This window comes from Bubalus kerabau, chromosome 17 (genome assembly GCF_029407905.1).
Source record: "Bubalus kerabau isolate K-KA32 ecotype Philippines breed swamp buffalo chromosome 17, PCC_UOA_SB_1v2, whole genome shotgun sequence".
NCBI lineage: Eukaryota > Metazoa > Chordata > Mammalia > Artiodactyla > Bovidae > Bubalus > Bubalus kerabau.
The window spans coordinates 47,050,084-47,065,748 of NC_073640.1; the positions used below are offsets into that span (position 1 = coordinate 47,050,084).

Sequence of the window (15,665 nt, forward strand, 5' to 3'; positions counted from 1 at the left end):
AGCTCCTAGAGGCAGGCCCAAGCCACCGTGTACCCAAGGCTGGGCACAGTGAAGAGCAGGCGGCCAGTCCTCATCTAGGGGAAAGGGTAACAGGTGGCATGGATGGTTGGCCCGCACATGCCTAATGACCAAAACAGAACATGCACACACGAGTACACACTCACAGCCTTAAGCCTCACCTGCCCAAGCGAAGCCCCGGGTGGAGACCTGGCCACATGTTCACCACTCCACTTCCTCTCTCTAGGCACGTTTTTCAGATTCCCTGTAGTTAGGCTGGGACCAAGGGCTGACTCTTGTCAACGGCGGTAGGAGAGGAAGGGACGTGTGCTGCTTCCTATGAGACTTTTAAATGGATGCACGTTCTCCATGCTTTCTCTCTCCCCTCTCAAAGGGGACAGAGTCGGACAACGCAACTGACCCAACACTTCTGGAGGAAGGCCATGGGGCCTGATCAGACCTCAGCGTAAGCCAGAAACAAATTGTTCCTGGGCTAAGTCACTGAGATCTGGGGTTTTATTGTTACTGCAGCAAAGCCTATCCTATGCTGACTAACACACACGGGTGTTTAGAACACGGTAAAGGTGAAATTATGGCATCACTGATTCAATGGACATGAAACTGGGCAAACTCCAGGAGATGGTGAGGGACAGGGAGGCCTGGCGTGCTTCAGTGCATGGGGTCACAGAGTCGGAGACGACCTGGCAACTGAACGACAACACCAAGGGTGAAATTATAAGTCAAGAGGGAAAAGACATTATTCCAAAGATAGCGGATCAACTAGTCACTTTGTGAAGGCACAACGGCCAGGATCCTCGCTTGCTCATTACTCTTAAACGCACTTTAAATAAAAAGTTAAAAGTAAAAAATGAAATTACATGGATACATGGATATGCAAAACTACACATAACAGTGTCAAAATATTTCATAAGCATACGGAAAATATTGTTAAAAAAATCATGAAATCATAAAGATAGATGAAAACACAGGCAAACAACTGAACTGTGCTGAGGTGGTAGCAATGATCTAACTATGCAAAAGGCAAAAACTACGCAAGAAAAGCTCAATCTGACTATTATATTTAAATTTTCTGTATATCAAACTGGGAAAAATATTTTAACGGGTAGAACAGTAACACAAAGAGCCCAAAGTGTTCTTGTAGAAAGTCAACCTACAAATGTCCCCAAGGGCAAATTGTGCCAAGGACAGACAAGCCACAAAACCAAATGCCCAGGAAAATACCTTTAAGAGAAGTTTAATCTCACCAGCAAAGAAAGAAGTACAAATAAAGGTGGGATACTTTTATCAGGCTGGTAAGATGGTTAATAATAAAAATAATACTAATTAACTCTGAAGCCCAGGCGGGCACACGGGCACTTAAGGACAGATGCGTTGCGTGTGTGTGTGTCCGGCTCAGTAGGTGAGAACTCGGTTTCTGAACAGAGGCCACCTGCTCCTCTAAGACCCATCTGTCTGCTGTGGGATCTTGGGCCAGTTCCTTAAAGCTCTGTGTGCTATAAAGTTCAGAGGATGCCATCCCCACCTTACAGGATTAAATGAGAAAAATCCCCAGGAAGCACGCAGCATGTGCTCACCAGACACTGACATTAAGGTCACCCAAGCTGTGTGGGAGAACAGCTTTGAGAAGGCAGTTTTGCTTTGCGCATCAAAATCCTACCCCCGCCCCAACCCCAGAATTTACTCCTGAAGAGATTATCAGTTAAACACCCAAGAAGGGGATAGATAAGGCTGATCATCACAGTGTCATTCACACCGTAAAGTCGGAAAGCACCTGGATGCCCCGGCGGAGGGCTGGATAAGCGGATTATGACACAGCCTGGCAGGTGCAGCAGGCCCCGGCTCACTGATGGGAGAGATTTCCACCTCTCAGAAGGAGGAGGGAAAACTCTGCCCGGTGTGATCCCAGCAGACCTGAGTCTGTGTGTCTGTGCCCCCGGAGAGATCCACGACACGTTTACTGAAGCAACAGGGGTGAGCGAACCTTTGCATCACAGGAGATTTTTCATAGCTTGCCTCTAATGTTTTGTGCTGACTGAATTTCCTGCTGGCACAAACAATATCTCTTCATCTTTTCATCCGAGAAAGCTGTTTTCATTTGGACAATATTTTCTGGAAGAAATGAAAGCTACTTGTTAAAGACCAGCTCCCCTGCAGCCAGCCTTGCCGCACCAGCCCCAGTGGGCCTCTTGAAAGACCCATGTGCCGGGCTCAGTGGACACGACCCGCAAAGCCACCGACTAGGACGGTGCTACGAAGCCGCCACAAGGGGTCGCTAGTGCACACTGCGTGCTGCCCATACTGAGTACCTTGAGAAACATTCAGTCTGGCTTGAGCGACCCACGGTTCAGAAACAAACTCTGCAGGAACTCTTGGGTATGGGGTGTGAAGAATTCAGGCCACAAGAATGTCTGCTCAGTCTTGCTTCAAAAGCCCACTTACTTGTCTTCTCTGGAACGGGATTCTGTCTGCATGAGGAGGCACCCCCCCCTCTGCAGTGTGAGCTGGGGACGTCAGGACTGGCTGGACCCCCTCTGTCTGCCCCCAGCGTGCACACTGCCCTTCCTGGACCACCTGCCCACCCCCTTGGGAAACACACAGGGCTTGGCTTCCCTCTGGGTGGAAGGAGTTGCTGGGAAACCCCAGCTCTCTCTCCTGGGAGGAAAAGGAAGCTTCTATGCCTCGGGGACTGGGCTGTCCCGTGGAGGCAAGCCTGCTACTGTAAACAGAGTCGGCAGGTACAGGTCAAACCCTACCCAGGACGCGCGTTAGGCATGAAAGTGAAAAAAACAAGTTAAAGTGATAGTTGCTCAGTCGTGTCAGACTCTTTGCAATCCTATGGATTGTAGCCTGCCAGGCTCCTCTGTCCATGGAATTCTCCAGACAAGAATACTGGAGTGGGTTGTCATGCCCTCCTCCAGGGGATCTTCCTGACCCAAGGATTGAACCTGCGTCTCCTGCATTGCAGGTAGATTCTTTACTGTCCAAGCCACCAGGGAAGATCTGACGTTCACCTAATGCCCCTGGAAAGAGCACCTGAATTCAGCAAGTAGCTCAGAGTCGAATGGATTTCCATTCATAGCTTCTAAATCCCCAATGCAACACACTGCTGCATGGCGAAGGTGGGAAGCTGGGGCTCCCTGCACGTTGTAGCCTGGAGATGGTCCCCTGACACTGCCTGAGTCTAATGCACACGTCTCCCAGAGGCCCCTGGTCCTTCTCTGCTGTACCAGCTGCTGCTGTGGCTGGGAGCATGGCATGAGACCCTTCCCCCGGCCTGCCACAAGCAGGGTGTGCTGGGGGAGGATACTTTAAGGGAATTGTTTCTGCCTACACCTCCCACCCCAGTTCTGAGACAACTGGTCGTCCCCAGGGATTAGGGAGCTACACAAACACTTGTATGTGGCTTCCAACCAATTCTACCACTTGAATCTGGTCGTCTCTCCCGGCCTTCCTCGCTCGGGCATAGGACAGGCTTGGTGAGGCCACAAAGTGCCAGCCTCCCCAGAAACTTCACCAACTAGAGAAGAGATTTCTCTATGAAATTTCTGTGGTCTGGCTGCTAGTTCTCGCCTCTTCCAGGGTGAGCAGGGGTTTTATCCTTAAAGTACGGAGACGGAGCGCTCCTGTCCTGGCTGGGCATTCCCACTCCACACACACACACACACACACTCACACTCACACTCACACACATGGGGCACACGGAGGCCCTTCAGACGGTCTTAGAATAATGATGCCCACTTGGTACCTCCAGGGCACTTAACTAATTTATAAGGCAATTTTAATAATAACTATATATTAATTTTGCATTCCCTTTTTACCTATTTCAGTGACTACGAACTGATAGGAATTAGGTAATATATTACAATAGGCTTCTGGGGACTTTTTATTAACTAATGTCCCATATTTAAAAACCTTCCTGTCAAATGAGAAACATTAAAAAAAATGCTGTCCCTTTTATAATTGCTTCTAATAGACTCAATATTCAGGTCCTGGCCTTAGCAGACGGCCCGGGTGGTGCTTACCCAAATTACACTTAACTTTTCATTTTCTCCCTGTCACTGGCCAAGGGAATCATTCTGGAAGCACACAAATGGTCATCTTACTGTGTCAGCCTGTGGCTCCCGAGACGCCTATAAATTTAGAAGGTACGAGGGCTACTCAGGACAAGAGACGTGCAGCAGCCTTCTTGCCTAGTTACTGCAGCAGCCTGCCTTGTGTAGAGCTGTTTAGTATTTCTTTCTTTTTGGTAACCCTATTTATTGAAATAGAACATACATAGAGTAAAATGCCTGCAGTGCAGGAGACCCAGGTTCAATTCCTGGGTCAGGAAGATCTCCTGGAGAAGGAAATGGTAACCCACTTCAGTATTCATACCTGGGAAATCCCATGGACAGAGGAATTTGGCAGGCTACAGTCCACGGGGCTATAAGAGTTGGACATGACTTAGCGACTAAACCACCACCACAGAAAAAATGCTCACACTGTAGGGGTCCAGACAGACGAGACTTTACAAATGTACCCTTTAGATCAAGACGCACAACATTTCTAGTCCCCTGGCAGGGGACACGGCTGCCCCTCTCCCTGCCCCCTGCTCCTCCATCACCTGAGTTTTGCCTGTTGGGGAAACTGAAGGAATGGAACGGTTCTCCTTTGTCTTGACGCTGCCCCCATGGGAGCTGCCTGACCCTGGTCTTGTGTGCAGAGACCTTTTGGCTCTTACGACACAATGGTATTCATCATGTGAACACACCATCGTCTATCCACCTCCACAGGCAGGCTTCAGGTCCCCCTGGTTTTAGGGAACTCCCAGCCATACACACAGCGTTCTCGTGTGCAGCTCTAGGCGTGTCTGCTGCGAGCCAAGTGGGCCTGCTAGCCACCAGGTAAGGAACGCTCAGCTTCCGTGGACACGGCCAACAGTCCTCCAGTGCCTCTGTTTTTCACGTTTGCTACTTTTTCCCTGGCACAGAAGAAACTTTCAAGCCCATCACTTTATGAACTAGAGGAATGAACCCAAGGGTGAAGCCTCATCACCTCACCAGGCCTGGGTCCTGCCTCCCTCGGTCCTTTTGGGCAAAGCTGGAAGAAACTGCCTTCTCTGAAAGCCAGACCTGGGTTTCCCAGGTGGCGCTAGTGGGAAAGAAACCACCTGCCAAAGCAGGAGACATGAGACTTGTGTTCAATCCCTGGAGAAGGAAATGGCATCCCACTCCAGTATTCTCGCCTGGAGAATCCCATGGGCAGAGGAGCCTGGCATGCTACAGTCCATGGGGTCACAAAGAACTGGACACGACTGAGCGATTTAGGACACAAAGCCAGACCTACCCACGGGATGATGGCATGACTGGCCTTCCCCCAACCCCAGACGCAGGACCACACGTTCCTGAGAGACAGAGCTGCAGGTGGACTCTGAGGCCCCCTCATCTACAGGCAGAGACCTCTGCAGACATGGACCCCTAATCCAGAACAAGGCAGAGGGAGTGAACAACACACAGCTGTCCAGCTAGGAGAGAAACGTGTCCACTGGGGGCATCCAGAAGTGGCTGGGAAGGTCACGTCTTCTGAGTGGCCGCTCAGTCTTGGGAACAGAGTCAGGAAGGAGCAGGAGGAAGCCCAGTAAGTAACATGCAAGGTCCAGCCCTCCCTGCTCTGAACGATGGACTGAGGCAGGGCGGGCGTGGGGGTGGCACGCAGACCCTGGACAGGCAAACGTGTGAGGACGAGCCAAGGAGAGGAAGCAGAGAGACACCAGCTTTCCTGGGAAGGAGCCTCAGGACGCAGGCCCGCTGCGGCATGAGGGAACAGGGGCGACTAGAGCACGGGCCAGAACAGATGCCGAGGGACGACGTGGGATGGCCGAGGTGGCGGAGAGCCCTGGGCGCTGTGGGCGGCCAAGTGCAGGCGGCTGAGGTGGCAGCTCCTTACTCACCCTGCACTTCCAGGCAGAGGAGAGAAGAGGCCCAGCCTCCCAGGGCTGCCGGAAAGACGCCAAGCTGGGGGTCCTTTGTTTTCCTTTCCCAATTCAAAGGGCCCTGGGCTGGCGTCAGCCAGTGTCTGATCCTGACTCAAAGCCACAGCAGATCCCCCGTGAGCCCCAACACAGAGGCTCAGCTGTGCCAGCGGGTGTGGGGGCAAGGGGAGGTTGGAAAATTAAGGCCCCAGAGGCCAGTTTTAGAAGTTTATGAATAATAAATGCAATTAATGTGATGGAAAACAGAAGCCGAGCGGAGGCCTTGGGGCTGGCGACTCAGGAGGTGGCCTCCCTTGCCACTTCCAGCTGCCCAGTCCCTCACAAAGGACAGGCGGTCAGGAGGCAGGGGCGCCGGGCCCCTCCCTCACCTGGCCTCAGCCCAGAACAAAGAACAATCGGGCCTGGGTCTGGGTGGGAGACACAGGCCCCCAGAACTCTCCCCCTGGTTCAGTGGCAGGCCCGGCCGGCCCTGGTGGTAGCAGGGGTCCTGGCTCCTGAGCGTGCCTCTCAGGCCCAGGTCCCCTCAGCCGTGAACCGGAATGAGGACCACGCTTAGCCTGGATGTCGTCACCCCAGTGCTGATCCTGTGACCCTCCACTCTCACTTGCGTCAGCATCCTGGGGTCAGAACAGCCATGGGCTGCGAGGTGAGGGCTGCCCCGGGGGTCCCCACACCACATGCCCACGGTGGCCCCTGCCTGGCCTCCGACGCCAGCCCCAGGGAGGTGCTCCCACTAGCCCAAGCTCCCGCCAGCCTGCAAGTGGGTTCCCCGCCCCGCCCCGGGCTCTCAGGAGCTCCTCTGCTTTCCCAGGGCCTGGCACTCAGTACCCCTCAACGAGTGTCACTGGAAGGCAGAGCAGGTGTGGAGGAGACAGCCTGGCCACTGAGGAGCAGTGAGGAGCGGGAAAGGTGGATGGAATTGGGGGCGGCGAGGAGAAGCCTGAGGTCAAAGTGGCTCAGAGCTCCTCCTGACTTCTGGGCTTGCAACTTGGTTTCTGGTTCCTTCTGGTGAGAGGACCAGGAGAGGGGAAGGGAAGGGAGGGGCAGGAGGGCTCAGACTGGAGCCTTCCCAGCGGGCCCCCAGTGCCCCACCTGGAGGCTAGACTTAGCCTTCGCCAGTGTCTCCGCTGGCCCAGCCCAGGCTGCTCCTGCCTGACTGAGACCAGCCCAGTCCAGAACTCCAGTGCTCTTGCATGCTAAGGAGACACCTTCCCTTGGCGTGGGCCGTGAGCTGAGTGTCCATTGCAGGGTCGGGTGGGGGGGGGCGGTCTCAGTGGCTGCCCCCGATGAGGTCAGCCCAAAGACGGTCCACTCCTCCCGGAGGGCCTCGGGGCCCACTGGTGAGGAATCGCCAGGAAGCTCCTCTTACTTACTATAAATTGTACCTTTATGGGAAAATCAATGATGCTGTCTCCTCGATCTTCCACACTTGTTGCTGCTCTGAAGTAATTTCTCCGCAAGGCAACAGGCCAAAACTGGGCCAGTGCTCCCCGGAGCGCCTGCCCGCCCCCACCCCTGCATCCCAGGAGGGCCCGGGGTGGGAAGCTGCCAGAAGAGGCTCATCACGCCCAGCTCCTATGCTTGTCCGCTAGGTCTGTGGGCAATATTGCTGCACACCTACTATATGCGAGCTGTGACACACTCTGACCACAGGATGAGGGAGACCCGGGCCCTCATCCGCGGATAGGTGGACATTACTTGATTAACCGTGGCAACGAGAAGTTGGACAAAGCACAGCCAAAGGGACGGAACTCACCGGAGGACTTCCTGGAGGAGGGGGCAGAGCGAGTGGGAAATCCAGAGGCAGAACACGTGAGGGGTCAGCAACAAGGCCCAGCAGGCAGCCAGAGCTCAGCGGGCGAAGGGGACGGGGTCTGACCCTCACAATACGTGTGTCGCCTGCTCTTGGCACTCTGAACACCAGCTTCTCAAAACAGTCTTCTCTTTCCTCTTTCAAGGTTCTTTGAAATGATAGCTTGTTTAACTAGCAACATCAATTGGCCAGCCATTCCATGAACAAATGGCTCTCTGCTTATCTCTGAGTTCAATCACTTTTATTTGTCCCCAAGTATTTGCCAGGAACCAGTTACATCAATAAAGAAACGTCAATTTTTAACAGCCACATGAGATGCAAAAGCTTCAGATGGATTTTCCTTCAGCAAAGGGGGCGCCTGGAGGACTGTTATTAACAGCCATTAGAGACACGGGGGCGGGCTTGGGAGACAGGGCTCTAGATTTAGACTGGATTAAGGAGATACCATAGACCCGGGAGTTCTCAGCATCATAAATAATGCTGAAATTTTAGACGGTGGCTGCACTCTCTGTTGTCACAATCGTTTAGGCCACCGTGTGTCTGATCCTGTATAGCAAAATGACAAATATCTTTCTCAACTGCTAAGTGCACAGAGCCCATCAGAATAAATCCAACCAAATTCTCCACTTCAGGGAAGCAGGCAATGACAGGGGGTTTGGGGGGGGGGGGGGTGGTGGTGGTGGTATCAGAAGCGACTCAGACAGTGATTTCTGGAGGTGTGTGGGCCATGCAGAGAGAGGCCTGCTTTCTTGCTGACTCTCACCACTTCCTGTCATGTCATGTCAGTTTCCAACCCTCGATAACACGTGGGGTCCGATACTCAGCTCTCCCCAACAAACACCACATCACAGCAGAGCCAGTGAAATGGGAAGAAAAAATAAACAAATACAGAGAATGATGGAGTGCAGTGTCCAACCGTGAAATATAAGGAGAGACACGCATTAAAGCAATGGCTGATGCTCCTGGACAGCTGGAAATCTCTCTCCACGTCCCACTGGCTGACCCACTGCCAGGAGGCAAGCCCTCAAGGGTGTCGCCAACCAGCGAGACTTTGCGCAACACCCAGGAATTGGGGTGGGTGCTCAGAGGGCAGCCCACCCCACTACCACCCCGGGGCACATGGGCTTCTGGTACAGACATTCAGCTGGGTGCATGGTGAACACGGCCATCTGCCCCCAGGTCTGGGGAAGAACTGTCAGAGGCAGGGATGCCACACCCCAACTCACGTGCTGTACCCATCCCGCAGGAGAAACAACACCTGTCTTAGGATCCTGCCCCAGCTCAGAGCTTCAGCCAGCACACTGGGCTGCTCCGTTCTCTGGTCCCAGGCCAGCATGATTTAGTGGCTGCCAGAAAATGGAGCCTGCGGGGTTTGAGAGAAGAGGCAGGTCAAAGGGTCCCTTTAGTCCTATTTACTGCAAGGCCAAGACCTCCCTCCGCCAGGGCCCGCTGTGCTCCCAGCCCTGCTGGATGGGAGCTCTTCCACTGCCCAGCTGGCCGGACCAAACTGGAGTGGCTCCTGGGAGACGGAGGTGGGAATGGCAGGGTCCTGCTCTCATCAACAGCTGGCCCTGGCAGAGCAGCGACACTGAAGGGAAATGTTCTCCCAGCACTGGTTGCTCTCCCCGGAGCAGAACTTCCACAGCCCAACCAAAGACACCTCTGGGATTGAGGCATTTTGCTCTAAGAACGTAAGATGCTTTCTAACCAAGAGAAGCCTGTGCTCCAGGACAGGCCGGTGACACAGTTCTCCTCCCTGGCAGTGCAAGAGCGGCTGCTCTCTTGTGACTTCTGTGGCGGTCCAGTGGTCAGGACTCTGTGCTTCCACTGCAGGGGGCATGGGTTCAATTCCTGGCTGGGGAACTAAGATCCTGCATGTCATGTGGCATGGCCAAAAATTTAAAAAGTGGCTGCTCTTGGAGGGGAACTGGAGGGGAGGTTTGAGGGGCTGTTCTAGACAGGTCACAGTCCAGCGAGGGAAAATCATAACCTGGCCGGGGCTCCCATAACCTGCCTCACCTCACATGCACCCACAGGTCCCAGGGGGCACTGATACCTCCTGCAACCCCTGGCTCCACCTCCGCTGGCTGGGCACCCAAGACAAGGGGCCCCAGCTGTTGGTGGCCATAACTTCTGTCGGGACTGGGGAGCAGTCCCAGAGTCTCCAAATTCTCTCATGGAGGAGCCAAAGCCTCAGAGAAAGGCTTTCTCCCCTGTGCACAGGGGCGGTAGGGTTGGGGGGCAGGACACAGAACAAGCTGGCAAGCCTCCCCAAGCAGCTGGGGCTCTGGCGGGGGTTTGGGGCGGGGGGACCCAGCAGGGCTCCTGGGCCCAGGCAGTGTGTTAGCTTCCTGGGGGCTCTTCAAAAACACCGCCCAGTGAGAGGCCTCGGCCACGAGATGCCCACCACAGCTGGCTCGTCAGGGGTCTGCAGGCCACACAGCCTGGTGCCGTCCTTGTGAAGGGTGGCCCCAACTGTCAGCGCCTGCGATTAAATCAGATCATAGCCTCTCAGACACTGCCACCCTTGGACCTCGCTGAATGCCCTTCATATGCTCCCCAGAGAAAATGCCAAACTTCACAAGAAAACGGTTCCAAGAAACGTTCTGAATGACTTTATGCTGGCTTCTCCTGAAGCACAGCAATGGTTCATTTATAAAGATTCTAAATGACATCCAGCGGGACCTGTCACAGGCCGGGTGACCCTGGCTAGAGATTAACTTTTCCCCTCTGCTGCCTCCATCTCCGCAGGGATAGGCAGTCTGGCCTCTCCCAGCCAGACTTCCCCCTCCCATCATTCATTATTTTTTTCTTTTAAGTTTTTATTGTTTAAATACACATACTAGAGCAAAAGTCCCTGAAAATATCACAGATAGATTTTTTTCCCTTTCGTTCAGTAAATTAGAAGTAATGGGAATTTCTACACAATAGCTGCTAAGAGCCTGATTCTTTTTTCTAATGTTTTTCCTCTCCATCATTTAATAGCAACTCTATCCTTCCAGATACTCATGTCAAAAACCCTGTAGCCAACCTTGATCTGACAACAAACCCTGCTGGTCTCTACCTTCCAATAAGACAGGGTTCCTCGATAACCTCTGAGCTTTCAGGTTCACCAGGTCCGGCGTAAGGCATGCCCAGAACCTGCCCGCTTCTCCCCTTGAACGTTCTGACCCCGGACTGAGGCCCTGTCACCTCTCACCACTGCAAGGGCCTCCTCTCCAGGCCCCTACAGTTGCCCTCGCCCCACTGCAGTCTTGGCTCAGCACAGCTGCCCAAGGCTACTCTTTGCTATCTCCCTGTTCTGCCCAACCTGTCACCTCTTGGCCCTCACCCCCAGCCCTCTCCTCCCTGCCACTGTGCTGTGGCCAGGGGTCCCTCTGGGTCCTACGCAACCTCTCTGGAAGGCTGTGGTGCCACCCTACTCAAAACTGCAAATCAATCCTAGAAGGGGCTTCCCTGGTGGTCCAGTGGTTAAGACTCCCCCTTCCAATGGAAGGGGGTGCAGGTTTGATCCCTGGTTGGGGAACTAAGATCCCACATGCCTCAGGGTGCTGTCAAAAATAAAAATACAAAAAACAAACACACAAAATCACTCCCAGGACTCCCTCTATCACTCTCTATGGTCTTCCATTTTCCGTAGAATTTGTCACCATCAAATATTCTGTACATTTTATTTATTTGTTTATCTTCCTTCCAGAGCTCCACAGACAGGTTTCCTTCTCTTCTATCTCCCTGCTCCTAGAACACTGCTTGGTACCTGTGGTTCCCCAATAAAGGTCTATAATCCAACCAACTGGCACAGGCAAGCTGAGGCTGAGCCAATACTTGCTGGCCACTGGGCAGGATGGGCCCGGGCGGGGGGTGGGGGGCCTGCTTGCCAAGGACGGGCAGTATGTGGGGGGCATCTGTCAGCCTGCTCGGCCAAGACAGGTGACAGGGTCAGAGGGCTTCGCTGCCCTTCCGGTGAAGCCTCTGCATGGTCACATCAGCTCCCTGCAGTGCACAACCCTAAAGGTACTTTTGAGACACCCCCACTACATCTGGAAATGACTTTGGAAAATCCTGGTGTTGAAGAGACAGTGAACCTGGCTTGGCAGGTTCCACCAAACCCAGAGAGGTCAGCTCTGGCTTTCCTGGGCCCCCGGAGATGGCCTCGTCAGCCTGCCGTCTGAACATCCTTCCGATGAGGCTGGCCTTTGTCTGGCCCTGAGACCACCTGTGAACGACTGCCACAGGGGCCTTGTTGCGACACCATCAGGCCTCTTATCTGCCAGCCCAGGGGCGCGGACCCGATTCCTTGATAACCTCTGGGCTGTCAGGTTCGCCACGGCCAGAGACCACATCCACAGGAAGCGAGGCGCCTGGAAGAGTGCGTGGCTGCAGGGCTGGGTGGGGGTGGCGTGTGACCTTGCCCTTGCAGGCAGGACTTCAGCCCCATCCAGCCTGGACACTCCTTGGACCTTGAATCCTCCAAAAGTTAAGTGAGGAGCCTGTGGAGTCCTCCTCCTCCTCCTCAGGAACACTTACTGAGCACCTGCTGTGTACCAGGCTTGTCCTTACCGCTCCATCTGCAGTTCAGAGCCATCCATCCCTGCTGGTGACCTCTGCCCTCTCCCCCATGCCTACCCCACCACTTCCCTGCCCAGCCTGTCCCTTTGCTCTGGACCTGTGGTCTCTAAAGGGCCACAGAGAACATTTCTAGATGCTGGAGCAACCTCTGAAGGCCACGCCCTGGCCTCCAGACAATGGCCTTGACCCTGACTGAGTGTGAGTGGATAGGGGGTGTTTTGAATGCCCTGCCATTTCTTAGGCAATCTCTTTCCAATTTAGGGGGTAGAAGCTTCCTCCATACCTAGAGCTGGCTCCAGATCCCCCCCGCCCAACTCTGGCATTAGGTTATATGTCATCATAATTAATTCGTAAAGTGATAGGTATCATCATTTTTAATCTGCATAGATATTTAAACAAATAAGAACTCCCACAGAAGAGAAGTGGGCCTTTCCGGTCCCCTGCACTGTGCAGCGATCACTGCCAGGGTGAAAGAAGCAGCCCCCATCCCCCGGGCAGAGGTCACCTTGGCCAAGCAGCAAAGGCTGCAGGCTCTAGAGCCATCAGCTGGGGCTCCAGTCCTGGCTCCTCTCAGTGTCAATGGTAGGGCCTTGGAAAAGTTACCCAGCCTCTCTGTTCCTTGCTTTCCTTGCCTATGAAAGAGGCAACTGTCCCTACATGCAGAAGGCTGCTGGGAGGACGAAATGCACTGTCCCCTCCTCATTTGATATGGGAAGCGCAAAAGGGCCCAGGCCTCTGGAAACACCTGTGGGACTGCTGCTGCCACCACGCCACATATCACACGTCACACACACAGACACTCACACTCACACCCCCTCACCATCACCACACACACATACATACCCCACATACACACACCCCACCACCACATACACACACACACTCACACACATACCCCCCACACACCCCACCACACACACACACACACTCTCTCACACACATACCCCCCACACACCCCACCACACACACACACACACTCTCACACACATACCCCCCACACACCCCACCACACATACACACACACTCTCACACACATACCCCCCCCACACACCCCCCCCCCACACACACACACTCTCACACATACCCCCCACACACCCCACCACACACACACACACACTCTCACACACATACCCCCCACACACCCCACCACCACATACACATATACACACTCACACACACACTCACACCCCCTCACCATCACCACACACACATACATACCCCACATACACACACCCCACCACCACATACACACACACACTCACACACATACCCCCCCACCCCCCCCACACACACACTCTCACACACATACCCCCCACACACACCCCACCACCACACACACACACACTCTCACACACATACCCCACACACACACCCCACCACCACATACACATACACACACTCACACACACACTCACACCCCCTCACCATCACCACACACACATACATACCCCACATACACACACCCCACCACCACATACACACACACACTCACACACATACCCCCCCACCCCCCCCACACACACACTCTCACACACATACCCCCCACACACACCCCACCACCACACACACACACACACACACTCTCACACACATACCCCACACACACACCCCACCACCACATACACATACACACACTCACACACACACTCACACCCCCTCACCATCACCACACACACATACATACCCCACATACACACACCCCACCACCACCACACACACACACACACACACTCTCACACATACCCCCCCACACACACCCCACCACCACACACACACACACTCTCACACACCCCACATACACACACCCCACCACACACATACACACACTCACATCCCCCCACCACCACATACACACACACACTCACACACATACCCCCCACACACCCCACCACCACACACACACACACACTCTCACACACATACCCCACACACACACCCCACCACCACATACACACACACATACCCTACACACACACCCCACATACACACACCCCACCACACACATACACACACTCACATCCCCCCACCACCACACACACTCACATACATACCCCACCACACACACCCCACCACCACCACACACACCCACACACACACCCCACCACACACACACACACTCACACCCCACCACCACCACACACACATATACACCACCACACACACCATACCACATACACACACCCCACCACCACCACACACTCACACACTCACACTCACACCCCACCATCACCACACACACACATACACCACCAAACACACCCCACCATAAACACACACACACTCACACCCCCTCACCACCACCATACACACACACAGACCCCACCACCACCACACACACACCACCACCACACACACACACACTCACATCCTCTCACCACCACCATACACACTCACATATCCCACCACCACCACCACACACACACACCCCACCACCACCACACACACCATACCACATACACACACCCCACCACATACACACACACACCCTCACCGCCCACCACCACCACACACACATACCACCACACACCCCCCACCACACACACATACCACCACACACACCATATCACACACACACAGACACACCCCACCACCACACACACACACCCTCACCCCCTACTACCACCACACACACTCATACCCCACCACCACCACACATACACCACCACACATACACCACCACACACACACCACACACACACACACACTCACACTCACCCCCCCCACCACCACACACACACCCCCACCACACACACATACACCACCACACACATCATACCACATACACACACCACACAACCACCACACACACACTCACTCTCACCACCACCACATACACACACCCCCACCACCCCACCACACACACAGATACACCACCACACACACCATACCACATACACACACCCCACCACCACCACCACCACACACACACCCACACACACCCCAGCACCACCATACACACACAGACTCTCACACACACCCCACCACACACACACACAAACCACCACACACACACACCCACACCCCACCACCACACCCACACACACTCTCTTTCACACACCACACTCAAGGCAAACGTGAAATACAGCCAGGCCCTGAATGAAAGTGCAGTGCCCGGTCCCAAGGGAGTCTGTCTCCCATCTAAACTCAGGATGTCATAAAAGCACAGCCTGAAGGCAGAGCCTCTGCGTTCCAGGGGCCGAAACTACAGTGCCTGGGAGGTAAGAGGCAGGAGAGAGAAGAGCGGGCGTCTGGGGGAGTAGCACCTGCAGCTACCTGGACCGGACTCCGCTTTAA

At 54.2% G+C, this 15,665-nt stretch overlaps 1 protein-coding gene across 1 annotated transcript in view; it reads right to left on the bottom strand.

Moving 5' to 3' along the window:
- PEPD (peptidase D) overlaps positions 1 to 15,665 on the bottom strand; it is a 119,569-nt gene that overhangs the window by 41,154 nt on the left and 62,750 nt on the right. The window lies entirely within an intron of this gene.